Genomic DNA, 8,245 nt, shown 5'->3' with positions numbered 1-8,245 from the left:
TATTGATGGAAGTCTGAAGTATAGAAGAAATGTCCTTAGGCAGCCAAACTACCCAGTTTCTATGTACCTTAAAGCTTCAACCTACTGCTGTTTCAGGAAGCCTGAAAGTTCATCTCCATTTAGAAGTGTTTTGCTGGTGTACTCTGTTCTGTTGTTTGTAATTGCCTATCCCTCTAAATGAGAGTGCCTGAATTTAGACACTTCAATTCATTAGTGAGGGCTTATGTAACAGTAGCCTGCTTTTAAAGGTACTAATTCGGATTAAATTAATTTTTGCTGAAAAAGTCCTCATCTTTTTTTTGAAAATCAAGCACTTAAGCAACTAGATTGGTAAAATGCAGGTAAGAGGCAGAAAGCTGTCAGCTGAGGAGTCAAGTGTGAATAAGAGCCTGAATTAATACAGAAAGAGGACTTCTAGGGCCCCAGATTTGCTGAAAAAGTGGCTTAGAAACTGTGCAGAAGGAAACTGCTGTTTGGTCTTTGTATCTCTGTTTTCAGGGGATGGGACATTGTATACAAAGCTGCATGAAAAAAAATGCTTTTCTCAAAGCAGAATGAAGGCTGTTTCGTATCAAGGGTGAAATCTCCAGTACTTTCATCTTCCCCAGTTCCGCCAACACCACATCTAAGTGAACATGTGCATGGGTGGGGTAGCGCTCTCCAATGCTCAGTATTATCTTCTGCCCCAGAAGCAAAGCCCAATACACAATGCTCTGCTGAGGAGAACCAGATGCAGACCACCCTGGCCATTGCCTAGGTGTGGTATTCCCTGTTATCCCAACTACATTCCTCATCCCACTCCCATACTCCCACTATCCGGACTAGTGTGCCAGGTTCATCTGTGCTGTGTGCTCAGTTATGCAGTTTCAGAGTAGCTGACACTCCCTTTGAGTGTCCCTGTAGAGTGGATCCTTTTGTACAACATTGGCCATTACTTTGACTTTCCTTATACCATTAGTTTCTTTTTCTATTAAAATAAGCATGAAAAGACTTGATTATTGGGTAAGAACTCAGACCACTTTCCCTGAAGAACAACCAGTAAAAGGGGGCAATGGAAATGCAGCTGTCTTCTTTCACTAACATTTAATGACTCAGTCACTAAAGATAAAAAAGGAAGAAATGCAGACGTTAAAGGCCATAGAAGCGGGATTTTCTGATGAGAATGGTGTCAGAAGGTTTGCATGACATACTGGCAAACTTTTAAACACTTTATCAAGGTTTGAAAGGAAGTACATTATGTCTAGGACATCTGCTCTTCTTAGTTGCTAGCTGCTTGTTTGATGTTTGAGTATGATGTATCTTCAAGGATACCATTTCATTTCCAATGAATTTTTGTAAGAAAGCTTTTCTCTTTTGATATCAGTTATGGAACAAAGAAGTATAAAAGGCAAAATAGGATTTTGCCTCTTCATCATCATCATCTTATTTCATACTTCTACCATAGGAAAATGAAGAACTAAAGTAGCTTGGAATCCAGAAACAAAAACCTGGATCATAGCTTACTGCTACAGAGAAAAAAGAATTCCTCTGTAGGTCATATTGGCTGTTTCGACTGAAGTGATTAGGAGTGAACTGCTTTGTGGAGCACTGGATCTAATAACCATGTAGCACCAAAGCATTCAAATTGAAGGACTAGACAACCGGCAAGCTACGACTTGGTGTCCCTGAAAGCAGCACAGATGGATCATCCTAGATATAATATCTCAAGTACATATTAAAGATAGCCATAATAGCCCTATAAACATTTAGCATTTTTAAAGACTATCACAGTGGTTTGGCAGGAGTGAAGATAAATTTTCATTCTCAACTTCAAAGGCAGAAATGGCAAACAAGACCTGAGGGGATAAATAAGACTAAAAACAAAGGATGTTTCTGTTTTTCTCTCAAATAAAACAGGAAACCCCACTAAAGTTTTGGCTTCTGTGATCAGAATGTGATGCGTAGCCTGACTTGACTCATATGTGGCATTTTTCAACTACAGATGGGGTGGACTGGTGTGTTGCTTTTTCTTAGAAGAGGAAACAGAAACAGCAAAGTTACATGACTTCAGTTCCCATTCTATTGGACTACTAGTCTTCGGTAAAAGTTCAACCATACCTTTATATAATATATGTTGTAATTTCTTTCATTATTCTTTTTTTTTTTTTTTTTTTTCCTATGGCATTGAAATTCCTAGTTACAGTGTATGGGCTGTTGGTGCCCCACAGAGCACTTCTGGGTGGTTTGTACAAACTTGGCTTATTGCTTGCAGCTTCTTGTTTTTCAGCTGCTGAACTGTGTCACAAGACGGAGGGATATCCACGCATTTACGTAGCTGCAAAAGGAATAGTGAACTGAAATACATCACATAAGAACGGTTGCACCTGCAAAGGTCCATCTAGCGCCAAATAGTTTAAGTGTTTTGTTTAAGTATCACTAGTACCAGATTCTTATGGAAGAGTATCAGAAGAGTATGGAATGGTAATTCTCTGTAATAAAGTTGTGGTTCAGGAATTCCTGAGCCAAAGATTCTGTCTTTGTACTTCTTCCATGAGTTTGTTTTCTCATTCTTTGAACTCATGAAAACTTTTGCCATCAAGAATATCCCATGGCAACTGTTAAAATCCACATTTCAGTTGTGCTGTAGGAAAAAAAAAATCCCTTTATTTTGGACCTATAATCTACCAGTTTCATTTGATGCCTCCTAGCAGATGAGAAAAATTAGTTATGTTCTCTGTGGGATTCATTACTTTATAGATCTCTATCATAAACCAGATAGATCTCTATCAAATGTCTCTTTTCTAGGCTGCTGAGTTCAAGTCTGTTTAGTTTGACGGGTTTTTTTTGCTCATATGCAAGTCATTCCTTATCTCAATGTCTCTGTATCATTTCAAGTTTTGTTAAGTACATCATGAGATGTACTGACCAGGACTGACTACAAATAGTCTGTATTTAAATGCAGCCTACATTATAAAAAAGGGTTATGAATTCACATGCAAAATAGCTTTAGCAATAAGAGTATAAATATGCACTATATTTCCTTATTTTAGTATTTAAAACAATAAATGAGAGAATTCTGTTTTTCTTCATGTAACTTCTGAGGAAGTCCCTTCTTAGAAGTATGAAAAAGTGATGTATTTTACAGTGATACGGCAGCACTGAATGAGTGGAATAAAGTGCCTATTTACTAAAAAGAATAAATATCAAAGACACAGTCTGATATTTTAACAAAAAATAATGAAAAATTATTTTTATTTTAGAAAATAATAATTTTTAATGTAATACAATTATGTGATCATACCTATAAATATCATTACTCTTTAATATTAAATTGAAGAAATATAACTAAAATAAATATTAGTATAAATTAAATTATAATTCTATAGTTACAAAATTTATAACATTAAATTTATTTTAAAAGGAGAATTTTCACACAAATTCTCTTTGCTTTGGATTCTCTATTTTTTTTTTTAAGAAACAGGACATACATCATTTCTGAGAGACAACTGTTAATTATAGGTAAAAACCTTCAGGTTTAATTAACTAAATAAGTGAGATAGCATTAGAATCACAGTTATAGGCTGCAGAGAAACCCTTATCTTATTCCATGACAAACCAGAGATATTGTTCAACCAGAACACACATTTCCACAGCCTTTCAAGTTCCAGGTTAGGAATGGTCATTCTTCAGATATGACTGCAAGGGGAATCTCTGACAAAAAAAAGGCTTGTTGTTGTTTGCCTTTTTTCCACCCCCTCCCCTGTTTTCTGTGTATACAGTGTTATTTCCAAGATTCATCTTTCAACATCCTCATTCTTGATGTGCCAGGAAAATAATCTATTGGCCTTTTCACCTCTTTCATATACAAGTGCACTTGAGTGTAGCAACTGCTTACAGACCCGATCCTCAGTGAGTTCATTACATTATTCCAGAAATCATTTATAAATTATCATACATTTAAAAAAAAAATGCAGTAGGATAAGTAACGTGTTTCACCCTTAGGACAATGTGAGGAGTAACCATTTCTTGGCATCATGCCTTTATGTCCTGGTATAGTTAAGAAACAAGTTTCTCTTTTAGTGAATTTGCCTGTCAGCTAAAGCCTTCATATTAACTGCATTTTCCTGGAGAACCAGACACACTTAAACCTAGCAATGGAATGCAAACTTATTGATAAGGACAGATTCACATCTCCCGAGAGGGGCGACGAGAAACAGGTGACCAAGAAACTGACCAATGATGTATAACATTCCATTCATGTGAATACTTCATATAAAAGTGGGAGATCACTGCGAACTGAGGCCTAGTGAGAGACTGAATCCAGCTCCGGTTGGCTGCAGAGTCCAATCCAGGATTTCAGATGCCGGCTCTGCAGTTGCTGAGACTTTCAAGATTGGTTTTGTATATTTTGTATTATTTTCTCTATTCTTATTAGTAGCATTAGTAAAACATCTTTAATTTTTCAAACTCTCTTCTCTCTGTCCTTCTTTCCCTCCCGATTGCCTGTCCTGAGTGGGAAGGGGGGAGAGGTAGGGGCAAAAGGGGGAAGTGGGGCGGGGGAGAGGAGGTTAACAATACATCTACCAGGGTTTTATTGTCACCCCGCAATCTAAACCCTTGACACTTTATTTTCTTATTTTGTTACTTCTTCAGTAAAAGATTGTTCTCTGTTTTTCCCTCAATTCCTATTACATTCTGATGAAGAATTTTATCTTCTGTGATCACTACCAGCTGAAAGTGCCATTGCATTTTTCTGAGTCTTTATTTCTCATTTTCCTTATTCTTGTTTCTAAACAGCACTTTATCCTTTTCCCTATGATTTAATTCCAGGCTTCACTTTTATTTTTCACATTATGGGTCTACTTCTATTACAGTGTGATTGTGTCCCCAAATTGCACAAAAATGCTAAAAATTAAGTGTCCTTGGACGGGGACTTTTTTGTTGTCTACTCTTTTCTCACCCCTTGGGACAGGATACATGCTGAACACTGCAGAAGCACAAAGCTGGTTAAGTTTGAAGGTGGCTATGTTTGTGCTCCATCTACAGTGGGAAGAATTCGGCTGCTGTATTCATTCAACAACAGTAAAACCTGTTCCCATACTGCTGTAATCTGTACCAGCACTGACGCATAGTTGGCCCTGTGCCAAGGAAGTGACAATGTGCTTACATCTAGCCTTCTCCCTGCCTATGGACCGATAGCTTAAAATTGCTTAATTTCTCATTTTATAACTGAATTCAAAACTCAAGAATGGAACAGAGGATTTTTAGCACAGATGTGTATTTCTATACTCTGACTGGAAGATACAGACACACTGAGAAAATCTAATCATCCTGCCATTCTTTCCGTGAATATTTGTCCCTTTATTTCTGCCGAACACCTCACTTGCAGTACCAGTGGAAAGAAAACTAAGATACAAACATGTATTATCTATTCTAGTACAGTTTGAAGGTAGAACATGGAGGATGCGCAGGCACACAAGAAATGTAAAGGTTGAATTCCCTGCTAAGTGCAGATTGATTTTCTTTTAAAACTCAGGACCCAGTAACCATTTCCAACTGCCAAGGCATGTATTTCAAAGGCAGCATAACTCAGTGGAGTTTCTAGATAATAGCTAGGAGACAGGATAAAAAAGAAGAGACGTCATAATAAACACACGAACTATGTACATATTCCTCCCTTTTAAAGCCTTTAATCCAAACTATCTTAAAAATATCTTTAAATAAATGTGCTAGGTTACAAACTTAGACTAGAAAACTGTGAAATACTAATAAGGGCAGAAAAATCTCTGTTTTACTCTGTCAGTTATGGCAAATCTCTGAAGAAGTCTGGAGCTGACCTCAACCCAGTAACCTTATCCAGCCAGATATGTTACAGTATAAATTGTATACATTTTTAAAAAGTTATTTAAGGTCCATAGCTTAAAACCGTTAAATATTTCATTCTAATTTACCTAGACCCTGTGCTTATCTAGATCAAGAAAAGCAGGAGATAAATTGTCAAACCTATGTCTGTAGTTGGTATGCCCATGTATCTATGGGGAAACCTGGAACTGACATCAACAAGGTAGACCAAGGGCAACTCTGTAACTTGCAACTGCATTAGAAAGGTTGTTGTGGCTAGCTGGGGTATTTGAGACAACACAACACATCCTGAATTTCTTCTCCTAGTTAAGATAAATCTGAGATATGATAAATTTTTCTCATTCTATAGGAGTATGTATCTTTTAAAATTAGGATACAGTGCAGTAAACATTCGAACATTGTTTAGAACATATTAAACTCATTGCTTGAGTTCTGTGAGCATCACATATTACTGGGAATTTGTTGCAAGTTAATTTAGGTTTCCTATTTTGATGTAATATTTGATGGTATGATATTTAAATATCTGGGAAGATTAAATAATGAAGAATTAACAAATAATCTTTCCAATTACAGTGAAAGTTTTCAAGACTAATTCACCTTGGAACTTAAATGAACTTCAATGATCATTAAACATACTGGTATGATATCAGCACGAGTGTATAGCAGGACTTATTCTATTGATTTTATTTATATTTGGAGATTTTTGTATTTTGGTAATAGTTTTGAATATAACCTTAGTCTTTCTATATATGCATGAAAGCTATAATTCTAATTCTAGTAATACCTATTTTGCATGTTTCTGAATGAAAAAAATACAAAGAACTCTCATAATTGAAGAATTGTTTTACTTTTCAAATATTTTATCTTTTGTCTTCTACATTTTTCCTTTCTGCTTTTCCTATTCATAATTTAACCAAAAATCTTCATAACCGCTCAAAGGAATACTGGAAGCCAGAAGACACATAATGTGTAATTTTATAGTTTATAGAAGAGATGTAGGAACAAAAGAGAATTTAAAGTCTCCTGGTTTCAACAGTGCATATGTGAGCAGCTCCTGCGGATAATATGGTAGCCAGTTCTGCTAAGAAAAAAATGGAGAATAGGTCCTTTTGAGAGAACAGTGGTTTACTTTTATTACAGTCCCAAATCTAGATTCAAGTAGAGAGAGTCAGAGCAAAGTTTTTTCAGACCATTAGTTTTCTCATTTGAGTAACATATTTCCTGAAGTACTCAGGAATACTAGCAGCTGAGTTCATGCCTCAGACAGAAAATCCATTATTCCAGGTTACGGAATGAGTTCTTGGTATTTAATTTTAAAGTAATTGATTACACATGAGATTTCTAAATCATTACTAAATGAAAAATCTTAATATTCAGAAGTTTGTATTGTATCATTATTTATCTTTCATCAGTGACATGCATTATAATAGTAAACCAAATTTCCATCAAAAGTCAAGCATTTGTGTAGGTTCTGCAATAACAGCACATTCTAGGTAAATCAGAAACTAACAGTAATATAGAAAATACGAGAAAAGTATTTAATATCTTGACATTTCTGTTATACAGAGCCTGAACTCCATTAAAAATGAGTTTTCTTACCAATGCACCTCCCGTCTTCTTCATTACAAACAGTGTATAAGTAAACTGAAGCCACGAGAGGGCACCAAATAAACATCTGGCAGCGTAGCTCAGCTTAAAACAAAACAAACCAAAACAAAACAGCAAAACAGCAAACAACCACAAAATAGACATAACTTTGTAAAAAACATTGCAAAATATCTTCTGTAAATGCTTCAGAAAGCTGAGCACAGTGAATGTTTATTGAATTACAAAATTACAGTTTGACGAATAACGTGAATATTTTTTTTCTGCTTAAATGCATATGTGTATACAATATACGAGTTTTAATGAAAATACAAATGTATTTATCCATATAAATATTTTTTCGTTTCCATAGAGCCTTGGAAGTTATGGCTCAATGCAACTAATTTTTAAAAGCTACGTCCATACATCTCATATTACATAGCTGTTTGCATCTATGAATGAAAGAGTAAGAAACTACGCAATTTACCAGATGCTATACAAGTAGCACTTGTGAAGATGGTATGAATCATTAAGGTGAAATGTTTTCAGAAAGAAACATGATGAGTTGAAAATTGAGAAAGCCTTCTGTGTTCCATGTTTTAAGCCTTGTATATTACTTTTTCTCTGCTGCACAAAAACTTGAAATATAGAGTACTGTAATCCAGGGGTGTCAAACTCATTTTCACCAGGGGCCACATCAGCCTTGTGGTTGCCTTCAAAGGGCCAAATGTAGTTTTAGAACTGTATGAACGTACAGTCCTAAAATTACACTTGTGTGCTTGCGCAGGGTGCAGGTTGGGGGACTCAGCCACCTCGGGGG

This window comes from Columba livia, chromosome Z (genome assembly GCF_036013475.1).
Source record: "Columba livia isolate bColLiv1 breed racing homer chromosome Z, bColLiv1.pat.W.v2, whole genome shotgun sequence".
Lineage (NCBI taxonomy): Eukaryota > Metazoa > Chordata > Aves > Columbiformes > Columbidae > Columba > Columba livia.
This window is presented reverse-complemented; position numbering follows the sequence as displayed.